The sequence below is a fragment of the Polypterus senegalus genome, chromosome 9, assembly GCF_016835505.1.
Source record: "Polypterus senegalus isolate Bchr_013 chromosome 9, ASM1683550v1, whole genome shotgun sequence".
Classification (NCBI taxonomy): Eukaryota; Metazoa; Chordata; class Cladistia; order Polypteriformes; family Polypteridae; genus Polypterus; species Polypterus senegalus.
Genome location: NC_053162.1, coordinates 93,249,023 through 93,261,573, shown reverse-complemented (window position 1 = coordinate 93,261,573; position 12,551 = coordinate 93,249,023).

Here is a 12,551-nt window from a genome sequence, read left to right as displayed (position 1 = left end):
CATAACTCCATTTATGCAATGAGGGGTGGTTGCTGGTAAAGTGTAGTATTTTGTCTGCATAACATTCCTTGCAATAAACACTAGTAATTGATTCCTGTATGTCCAATTATTTTCCTTTGTTGATGACACCTGGTAGGTTGTCAAAAGTTTAAGAGTAAAAAACTATTTTAAGATACATAATTCATTTTCTCCCTTTTTGGACCTATATATATATACAGTATATATACTAAGAGACTGTGCCACCTACTCGCTTCGCTCACCCACCACAGCATGCTTCACGCTAGCCACTTCACATCTCTGCTGCTCGCGTTATGAAGGCCACAAAAGCCACAATGAGACAAAGCAAGGTTTGGGGCAGCCACCCGTATAATTTGTTTTCCTGGCTGCAAATTGTCATTTCAAATTATAGCACTGCTGTGCACAAAACCGAGTCCAATACAGTACTGAGGGCATAGGAAAAATGAGGAGGTTTTTAAAGGGGAAGACAAGAAGTGAGATCATAGGGGTCGGGCTCATTGAGGTCTTCAGCCATTGGGTCGAGCACGGACGTGACATCACAGGGGCCGGAGCCGGCAAGGTCTCCTTCGATAGGCTTGGTCCCGGAAGTGACGTCAGGAAAGCCAGGCGGAATCCCCCGGAAATGGCCTGCAGGCAATCCTGCTATGTCTCAGAACTGTCCTTACCCGAGCCCTTTAGCTGCCTCCCATGCGCACGTGTGTGACAAGGCCCCCCCCTTAGCCCAGGCCCGTCAGGTCGGGCGACCCTAACTGAGAGGTCATGAACTTGAGAAAGAGCATCAGCGTTGGCATGGAGAGCGCCTCGGCAATGAACAAGCGAAAACTTATATGGCTGTAGGTCAAGAAACCACTGGGTGACCCACAGATTTGACTCCTTGTGCAGGGCCATCCACTGTAGAGGTGCATGGTCCGTGAAAAGGGTGAATTCCCGGCCCAACAAGTAGTACCTAAGCTGAGTAATCGCCCATTTAATCGCCAAAGCCTCCCTTTCCACCGCTGCATACCTGGTCTTCCGGTCCAACAGTTTCCGGCTCAGGAACATGATGGGGTGTTCCACACCATCGACACTTTGGCTCAGCACAGCGCCCAGGCCTGTGTTTGAAGTGTCTGTATGGAGGATGAAAGACAAAGAAAAGTTAGGTGCCATCAAAACAGGTGCGGATGTAAGGGCCTGCTTTAAGTCACCAAATGCAGCGCCTATCTTCTCAGTCCATACCACAATGTTCGGGGCCCTCTTCTTTGTTAAATCAGTCAAGGGCGCCACTCTCTTCGAGAACCGGGGTACAAATCGGCGGTAGAGAAAGGTTTGGACCTGGCGCTTGGTTCGCGGATGGGGCCATTTCAAAATGGCATCAACTTTGGAGCACTGCGGCCTTACGGTACCCCGAACCATCAGGAACTCCCGAAGAGACGTGCCACGGTTGTAGTAACGGGCCTGTGCTGCTTGAGCCTCTTCCATGTGACTTTTAAGGAGAGGCCGAATCTTTCCAAATCTATCGCGTAAGTGCGTGATATACTCTAATATGTTTGTAGAGGGAAGAGCCTCTTCTTCCAATCCTTCCTTTAGAATATCTAATATGCCCCGAGGTTGTCGCCCATACAGTAATTCAAAAAGGGAGAACCCCGTGGAGGCTTGTTGGACTTCCCGACAGGCAAAAAGGACGAGGGGGAGGAGCTGATCCCAGTTCCTTCCATCCTCGCTGACCACCTTACGCAGCATTTGTTTGAGAGTCTGATTAAACCTCTCCACTAATCCGTTGGTTTGAGGATGATACACCATGGTCTTCAAATGCTTTATTTTCAGTAACTTGGCAGTCTCCCTGAACATCTCCGAGGTGAAAGGTGTCCCCTGGTCCGTCAAGACTTCCTTGGGGATACCCATGCACGCAAAGACTCCTAGTAATTCCCGTGCGATGGCTTTGGAAGTGGCTGAGCGCAACGGAACAGCTTCGGGATATTTGGTAGCGTAATCCACAAGGACTAAAATATACTTGTGTCCTCGGGCTGAGGGCTCCAGGGGTCAAATCAAGTCGACCCCGATTCTGTGGAAGGTAACATCAATCAGGGGAATTGAAACGAGAGGAGCACGATCCCTCCTAGGAATTTGTCGCAATTGACACTCCAGGCAAAAAGTGCAAAAGCGACGAACCTCCTCATTGATTCCCAGCCAGTGTTTTCTCGGTGCCCAGATGGCCACCTAGGGGGTGGGCGTGTGCTAGCTCACAGACCTGCCGCCGGAAGGTCTGTGGGATTAGCAGTAACCTTCTCTCCCGCCAATCATGCTCAGCTATACGATAAAGAAGGTCATTCTCCAACTCAAAGTGAGGACCCTGTGGCATCAGCTGGTTAGGGCACTGGCCGTTGACCAGGACCACTGCATTTTTTGCAAACTTAAGGGAGTCATCATTCCACTGCTCCCTTTTAAAAGAAACTGGTGTCTCTCTAAATTGAAACCGTAAAAGGGAGAGAGGGTCAGGACCGACCTGAAGGGGCGTGGTTTCCTCCCGTTCTGTCTCGCCGCTGGATGATGACGTATCTGTACGCAACGGTCCGGGAGTTGCCACATCACTCAAGGTGGCTGCTTCGTCTCTCTCTGCCGGCTGATTACACGGCATGGAGGCAGCTTGAGATGGCTCATTCCCGTCTGTAACTAGGCCCAAGTTAACCCCAGGAGTGGTATGTGTCTTGCCGCTTTTAATTTTAGACCAGTCCCACCCTAGTATCACCAGGTGTGGAGGATTGGGAAGGACCGCCACGGTTAATTTCTGAACCGACCCTTCGTAGCTAACGACACAACAGGCGGACCTGTACCAGCGGATTTCTCCGTGGACACAGGTTATACTGGTCTTAAATTTTAAGTATTGTCGCGGCAGCACAAATTGGCGGGCAACAATGGTAATGTTGCTGCCGGAATCAAATAAAGCCTTTGCTTTATACCCGTTTTACTCCTTTGTTGTGGACCGCTAACAGGTTAGTCAGAGCGCACCCACCCCCTCTCTCCCTCCACCTGCATTCCACCTCGCTTCCAAGCGGGTTGCGCGCCCACGACTCTGGGGACGCCAGCACAAGCTCCGGGTAGTACGGGGGGGCTAGTTCTTGGGACATACTCCAGGTGAGTTCGACACAGGTACGGATTTGCTCCCCTTGAGTGTGAGGCTGCCCTTTGAGCTCAGTCATGTTCTTAAACTGCGCACCCCAGACAGGCTGGGTGAAGCCATGGGGTAGCGCTCTTAGAAGCAGATAGCAGGCTACCTGCTCTATTATTTGGTAGGGCTTATTCTCAGTTGGCCGTAACCACTGCCCTACCATTGACCAGGCTTGTCAGTGGGTTGGCCGCTCTGGGTCCAACCTCCAATATTTTAATTTTTTCACCTGCCAGTCTGGGGCACCCCTAGGTGGTACTTGGGGCTTTGGTTTCACAGGGAGGGGGGCACTCTCCTCTGAGAGAACATAGTAAGCACTTTTTGACTCCCCCCTCCAGAGCAGCCCACCTCTGTGAGTCCCCCCGGACACTCCCTGGCCTCTTTAGGTTGCCCAGTTAAGTGTGCCGGGAGCAGAGCCCGTACCGGGTCTCGCCGAACCACGGCACACCCTCCCCGCCTGAAAACTCGGCCCCCGGTACGCTCCCACCTGGGTACTTTGCAGGTCCTGTCCCCTTCTCCTCCGGGACTTCTCCATCCTGCTGGCTACGCCAGTGTCACAAAAGCCACGATGAGACAAAGCAATGTTTGGGGCAGCCACCCGTATAATTTGTTTTCCTGGCTGCAAATTGTCTTTTCAAATGATAACAGAACTGAGGGCATAGGGAAAAGGAGGAGGTTTTTAAAGGGGAAGACAGGAAGTGAGATCATAGGGGTCGGGCTCATTGAGGTCTTCAGCCATTGGTTCGAGCCCGGACATGACATCACAGGGGCTGGAGCCGGCAAGGTCTCCTTCGATAGGCTCGGTCCCGGGAGTGACGTCAGAAGAGGCAGGTGGAATCCCCCGGGAATGGCCTGCAGGCAAGGAAGAAAAAGAGTCAGTGCACTCTGCCACATCCTGGTATGTCTCAGAACTGTCCTTACCCGAGCCCTTTAGCTGCCTCCCATGCGCACGTGTGTGACAATATATATATATATATATATATATATAGTACATCACGTGTACATCACTGCGCTGGGCTCTATCATCCAATCCCATGGGTTCTATTATCAGTGCTATGCCGATGTCGTTCCCTACCTAGAATCTCTTAATGTCTTATTTTTATCTCAACCTGGTTGAAGGACCATTAGCAGCTCAACCTGGCAAAACCCAAGCTTCTTGTGATCCCGGACAGCCACACTGTTCAACTCTCCACCTCAGTACAGCTAGGCTTAGTGTTGCTAACACCTGCCAAGTCAGTACGCAACCTCCAGAAATCTTTTTCTGACCACATTTCTACTGCTTCTTGTTTATGCATGTTCATCTGCAAGATCAGACATTATCTGACAGAGTATGAAGCACAACCTCTTGACCAGCCTATGGTCTTGTCACATCTGGCCTACTACAACTCACTTCTGGCAGGAGTACCTGTATGTGCTATCAAGCCAATGCAGATGACCCAAAATGCACCGGCCCACCTTGTAATTAAACAGCCGAGATGGGCACATGTTACTCCTCTCTTCAGGTCTCAACATTGGCTCCCTGTAGCAGCACTCATTAAGGTCAAATTCCTGATGCTTGCCTGCAGTCAGTGGGTCAGCACCTCCTTGCCCAGCCACTCAGGTCTACTAGTGAACAGCTTCTGCGTGGTATCAATTCTCAATCCAAACTCTTTTCCTTTGTATTTCTCAGTTGATGGAATGGGCTACTCACCTCCATCCGAATTGTTGACTCCCTCAGTGTGTTTAAAAAGGAATTGAAAACTCATCTGTGCTCTGAATATCTGTCTAATTGATTGAAGAGAAAAGAAAAAAAAACTATGCTCTGTGATTTTTTATATTGTTAGTTATTTTGTTGTTAAGTTTAATTGCTGTATTGATTGTAATCTGTGATTGTAAATTATTAGTTATTATATCTTTTCACTTGTGGCAATCAATTTTTGATACTTGTCCTATTACACTTGCTGAACAAACAGGCCTTAGCCTAATGTTGCTCGATTATGTTTACCTCAGTTGTAAGTCTCTTTGAATAAAAATGCCAAGCAAATAAATGTAAATGTAAATATGTTTAAGGCCATTATTAATAAAAAAAAACACAATTTTTTATCACTTTTGCAATGTGCTTATCTCCAGGTCTGCTTTATTTATTTAATCAGAGCTATCCTTCATTTTGTGATTTTATCAGCCTAATCTAGTTAATATTGATTGAAGAAGGCAGTGTGTCTTGGTGGCTAAGGAATTACACTTTAAAACCACAAGGCAATCTGGTTAAATCCTGGCCTCTGACTTACTGTAACCTTAAGCAAATCAATTAACTTTTCTGTATCTCTGCTCCAATTTACTGTATATATATATATATATATATATATATATATATATATATATATATATATATATATATATATATATATATATATATATATATATATATATATATATAATATCTTCATATGGACAAATTGCTTTTTAATAAAGAAATCTCGGATAAAAAGAAAAACTCTGAAAGTCTGCAAATAGATTAAATCATTTGAAACTGAGGAAGGTACTCTAGACTATACAGTCTAGCATGCCTTAAGTGTCTGATTAACAACTATAGTGTCTTTTAAAAACATCGTAATATATTACATTATAGGGTCTGCCAAAATAACTATCAACTGTCAACTATGTTATGTGGTATGTCTTGGTTCAGGGATGTTTTGTTCACCTCTAGACCTGAATAACTCCCCTTTATTGGAAGAATTATGAAATCAGTGTCATTCTAAAACAATTTGGAAGAAAAAGTCAGCTTAACCCAGCAATGAGTCCTCCAGCATGACAAGCCTTCTATTATACACTTTCTGTGTCTATTAAACCTGTAATCTGAATTAATTGAGCATTATTGAGCATGAACTCTATATTAATTTTAGTTATTGTAAAACACATAAAAGTAACCCACTTAATAATTTAAATAATATATTCTAAATAATTTTAATTACCCTGTTTACTTTTATTATAGTTGTTTTATTGTTTGTTTTGAAATGTGCTGTATTTTAAAACTGGAAATCTGCTGTACCAAATGCATCTGCCTTTTGTATGAAGGCTGGTACCATTTGTTCCAAAGGCTGATGACTGACGTGCTAAGCAGAATACAAGTAAGAAGTAAGCTCATTCACAAATTGTAAAACCCAACAGATAATAAATCTGCCAGGATTAGAAACAGTTATTAATTGTTAATTTACTGTTATCTATCAGCTTGATACAAAAAGAAAAAAAATAATACCATAGAAATCTTTGTGTGAGTTAAGACTATGCTACATGCTCATTACAGTTTAAATATCTTCTTACCCTGAGGATCATTGTCTGACAATTATGGTGGAGGATGACGATTTTGTAATGAATTTTGACTCTTTTCTTTCTTATTTATAACCCTACAATAGCATTCAGCATCTAAAAATTCATTAAAAACCGCTTTCTCATTAATGAAACTTAACAAGCGTCAGGAGGGTAACGCTTCATTTATAGTGCAATTTTTTTGAATAAAAAAAAATGATACAAAAAAACTTGGAACTTTAGATGGCAATAACATACACTCGCTTACTAGATAGATAGATAGATAGATAGATAGATAGATAGATAGATAGATAGATAGATAGATAGCAATGTATTAATCCCCTGAAGCAACATATTAGCAGCAGAGACATAGATGAGAGTGCAGATTAAATGTGTGGGTAAAAATGCAGTTAGATTGACCTAACTAAACAGGACAACACAGGTCCAAGCACAATCTTTTCCCCCTTACAATAAACAAATAAGCCACAGTAATTCTTTATAGAACACTATGGTGGAATAAACACGTAACTAAATGTGCTGCAAGACAACAGAAGAAGGGTAGCATCCGCCATTTACTGTGTTTAATTTTGCCATCATTATTTTTTCTACCACTCCCAGTAGTAAGATTGCAGTCAGTGTTGTACCCTTCCTGATCAGTTTATTCAACCATCTATCTTCCCCTGAAATGGTGTTTCTACACTAGCAGACCACAGTGTACAATTGTAAACTATTCACTATGGACTAGCAGAACATTCACGTATGTTAAAAAACAGGAAGCCCAACAAAGAGAAAAGCTTTCTCCGTTTATTTTTGTACAGTAGGACTGTGTTATCCACTTAAAGCACTCTATTGTTCCTATGGATCTCCAGATATATATATATATATATATATATATATATATATATATATATATATATATATATATATATACACACACACACACACATATATATATATATATGTGCACCTTTCTCACTCCCTCAGATATACTGGAGTAGTTGATCTCTTTACAGCTTCTCAGAATTTCCAAATATTTTATATTATCATTACATTACATGTTATGAAGCATAGTGAATTAAATGATTTATTGAACAGCAAGGAATTATCTGATGTAATTTGAGTCTTTCTTGGCAACAGTAGGTTTTTCTTCTCTCTATTTTCTATAATCTTGGTAGTGACATCCTTGTGTTCTCTCAGCAGTCACTTTTAGTAAAGAAGAGAAATCCAAAGATTTTTTTCAATCTCTTATCTTGAAACTGAAAATGGACATGAAACTTAATAAATGCAGCATGAAAAATAATGGAAGACATCATGCCACTGATGCGATTTGAACAAGAAAGTAGATGAAAATGGCAGCTTTAAATAACTATTGATTTCTGTGAGCATGTGGTGCTTATTTTGTAAAGCATACTAAATAATAAGTAATATTTCCAAATAATAAACACAAGTATGGTAATAATTCTTTAAAATGAGCCTGCAAACAAACAGACAGTATCTAAAAAGTGTATTATTGTAAAAGCAATAGTATACACAGCTCAATGCAATTTTTAAAGGCAGGCACTCTTTGCTTCCCAGAGGGAAAAAAGCAAAGCTGAAGGATTAAATGTTCAAATTAAAATCAAGATCAAGTGGATAGCAGTCAGTCAATGCAGCTTTAAATCTAAAAGTAAAATATTTTCTTAAAAAAACAAAAAGCTTAAAATTACTAAAATGGCATAGTGTGCAACAGCTAATGCAAAACAAAATCAGCTTCTTTGGGGAAATAATTGTAATATTAGTAATGAAAAGTTGAGATACTAAGATTCCCACGGCAGTGAATTGTTAAATCAATTCTGGCTCCAAAATATCTGCTATTATTGACTGCAGCATCAAGTATGAGTTATTAAAATATCTCCCTATTCAAATAAAAAATGGTCGCATAATTCTAAAATAAAGCTTCAGTACCTGAAGTGATATTCCTAAATCACACTGAATGCTTTGAAGAAAATGATGAGTTTACAGTATACTAAATACTACTATGTACATCATACAGCATTGCAATATTTGCAGTTTATTTTAAAAATATGGCTGATTATGGATGATGATATTATAAACAACATAACAGAACAAAATACAGTTTTTATCTGATCCATCCATAATATTTATAACTGGCTGTTTTTTGTTTATTTGGTAAAGAAGTAGAGCTGTGGTTCCTGCCTTGCTATCAGAAATAATTAAACTATTTTTGGACCTGCTTAAAACAATGTAAGGGTTCAGGCAGTGTAAATCTAGAGAGGCGGCTAGTCAATAGCGCTCATTACCATACCCACAATCCTCCAATATAAGGTGAATTAAGAAATATTAATAATAAAAAGTATATAGTTTGCCCATTATCCCAATAATCATGCCTTAAGGTAGTGGGAGAAACCCAAGCAGAAATTAGGAAACCATGCAAACCCAGCTTAGTAACAGGGCAAAGGTTTTAGTCAGTGGTGCCAACCACCGCACCATCTATTACACCCAGACAATGGAAATTTAAGTATAGGACATATAATAATAATATAAACATTAGAAGGTATATATAAAAGGGATATTTTTGACAGTTTTTTTTTTTACCCAATGTGTCATATGTCACTATGACCTCAGTATTTTTATTTGCACTTTTCCTTCAGTAAACAAGCAAAGCAGGCTGTAATACATACAGTATAATAAACTCTAAAACAAAACATATACAGTTTAATTGTCAGTAGTGTTTGGTGTTATTGTCCAGTATGGTTCAGGTGTCGAGCACAGGATCAAATGTGACAACTTGGTTTCCAGAGTTGTTCTAACCAAAGACATTGCATAAAGTAACAGAGAGTAGTACAAATATAAAAATTCAAGATAACTTGGAAATTCCTAGCCCGCAGCTAAGAACGTTGTTAAGAAAGTTATAATACTCTAAAATTGCATGGGCTAGTGCTAGGTGTATCGGGGATGCAATCCGGGAATTGGAGTTATACAGAGCTGACCGTTATTATGATTTCATAACAATAACAGAAACCTATGTAAACACAGTACCCTCCATATGTTTAAGACAAAGACACATTTTTCCTTTGGTCTACAGTTTAAAAATACAAATAAAATGATTCATACAAGATTAAAGTGCACATTGCACACTTTAATTTAAGTATAGTTGCATACATTTCAGTCACAGCATGCAGAAATGATAGCATTTTTTATACATGGCCCCCCTTCTTTTTTTCAAATTACTGTGGCTACATTTGAAAATTATATTGGACTTTTTACATCTCTTCATTGGATTGTACTGCATTGACTTGACTGGGAAAAGTCTGAAGTGAAAGTTTAAATATGCAATAAAAGTAAAAAAAAAAATACTTCTGGTTTTAAAGGGGATCTGATGCTGAACTGGAAGGTTCATGTTGCAAATGCTCACATGCATTACCAAAGGTAATCCTAGAACAGTTCAGGACCACTTTAAACAGCCAGACACTGGTTTGCAGTACCTGGCATGAAGACAATTTCACATAATAAAGAAGGTAATATTTTTACAGATAAGAAATTGCATTGAACACATGACAAAAACTTTGTAAAATTGCTTAAGAATTTGTGCTATCAGTTTACCCTTTTTAAAGTTTGCCACATCTGACAGACAGCCTCAGAGACTTGTTTTCAAATCATGTACTGTGTTCTTGTGCCTTGTCCTTAGTCATCTGAAAGCCATTCAATTCTAAGTTTCAATTTACATAATACATCATCAATATTTTTTCATGGCAGCAGGTGGTTGAGAGGCTCTTAATTTGCTTAATTTTGAAATCTATTACTGTATTTTGTCAGATGATAATATCTAGGCGTATCAAAATGATCTGATACCATTCAAGCCAGAATCCCTAGCATTTGAGACATTTCTTTTTTGTGATATTTAGAAAGGGGTGTTTGATCACTTAGTTAATTAATTATCAGTTTTACCATCTTCAATGCTGGTAATTAATGTAAACAATTAACTAGGTTCCTAAATCAGCAAAAGTCTACATTTACATTCTTTTTCTGTGTGGTTTCTATGTGGATAGACTTACTTTCACAAATAATCCAAACATATTTGTTAAAATAAACAAAATAATACAATTTATTTATGACATAAGGGTAATTGAAGATTGCCTTGGGATTCTGAAAGAAGGACTTCTTTCAAATCATTTTCCTCTGATGATGATTCCTAGTAAGAATCAAGGGGTCCTCTTTCAACTGATCTGACAATTGTGCTTTGTTGGGGGCTCTGTCCATGGTGATACAATGTCCACTAGTGAGGCCATCCTTTGGGACCCATCTGTCTTTACGGAGGTTGTGCTGGAAGCAGTGCGGCCAATTAAGGAAGAGTGTAGGGAGTGCTAAGCAACCTTTTTGAACTTCAGATCTAGACTGGGTGGTAAGGAAAGTGGTCCCCAAGCGTGCATGTGTGACACTATATACATATATATATATATTTATATATACTGTATATATATATCTATATACAGTGGAACCTCGGTTTACGAGTAACTTGGTTTACAAGGTTTTTGCAAGACAAGCAAAAATTTTTAATTAATTTTGACATGATAAACGAGCGATGTCTTGCAATACGAGTAGTATGGATACAATTTGTCTGCTGAGCGTCATGTGATCACAACTGAGCTGATAGTTCTTCTCTCTCTCTTTATCTCGCTCGCTCGGCCAGCGCGTCTCTCTCTCTCTCTCCTTATCTCGCTTGCCCAGCACGTCTCTCTCTCTCTCTCTCTCTCCTTATCTCGCTCGCCCAGCGCGTCTCTCTCTCTCTCCTTATCTCGCTCGCTCGCCCAGCTCTCTCTCTATCTCCTTATCTCGCTCACCTGTCTCTCTCTCTCTCTCTCCTTATCTCGCTCGCCCTTCTCTCTCTCTCTCTGGCAATCGTCCCCTATTCTCCGTCTGAATCTGTGTGCCTCACTCATATAGTCAACATCCGTACGATATACTGTTTACTACAGCATTGTGACTGTGTGTGCGCTGTGAAGTGCGAGTCCCCATCTTGCTCCCCAAAACACGAAGCTGAGTCTCAGTACTTTAACACCAGCTTTATTCAGCTTGAAACAGCAACAGCGCTGTTATTTATTGTAGCGGGATCTTTATAATGTTCCTTGTACGACCCATTGACAAAAGGGCGCTTATAGCATGTCTGCGATCTTTTTGGATGTGCTTATACGGCGAACTGCTACAGCGCTGGGAGACTGCGATTGCTTTGGGACGCTCTTCCGCGTGTCGTCCCGTTGGGTGGAATCCCATATGAGTTTAGAAACTCACACCAGCCATGATTCTTTTTAAAGGTAAAGTGCAGGTTAATTTGTATTATGTATTTTACTTTATATTTTGTATTAATCATTTTTATATGAATAGTTTTGGGTTGTGGAACGAATCATCTGAGTTTCCATTATTTCTTATGGGGAAATTCGCTTTGATATACGAGTGCTTTGGATTGCGAGCACGTTTCCGGAACAAATTATGCTCGCAAACTGAGGTTCCACTGTGTATATATATATATATATATATATATATATATATATATATATATATATATATATATATATATCCATCCATCCATTTTCTAACCAGCTGAATCCGAATACAGGGTCACGGGGTCTGCTGGAGCCAATCCCAGCCAACACAGGGCACAAGGCAAGAACCAATCCTGGGCAGGACACACACAAACACACCCACACACCAAGCACACACTAGGGCCAATTTAGAATCGCCAATACACCTAACCTGCATGTCTTTGGATTGTGGGAGGAAACCGGAGTGCCGGAGGAAACCCACGAGACACGGGAGAACATGCAAACTCCACACAGGGAGGACCGAAAGCGAACCCGGTCTCCTAACTGCGAGGCAGCAGCGCTACCACTGCACCACCGTGCACGCCCTATATATATATATATATATATATATATATATATATATATATATATATATATATATATATATATATATATATATATATATATATATATATATATATATATATATATACATATACAGTCATATGAAAAAGTTTGGGAACCCCTCTTAATTCTTTGGATTTTTGTTTATCATTGGCTGAGCTTTCAAAGTAGCAACTTTCTTT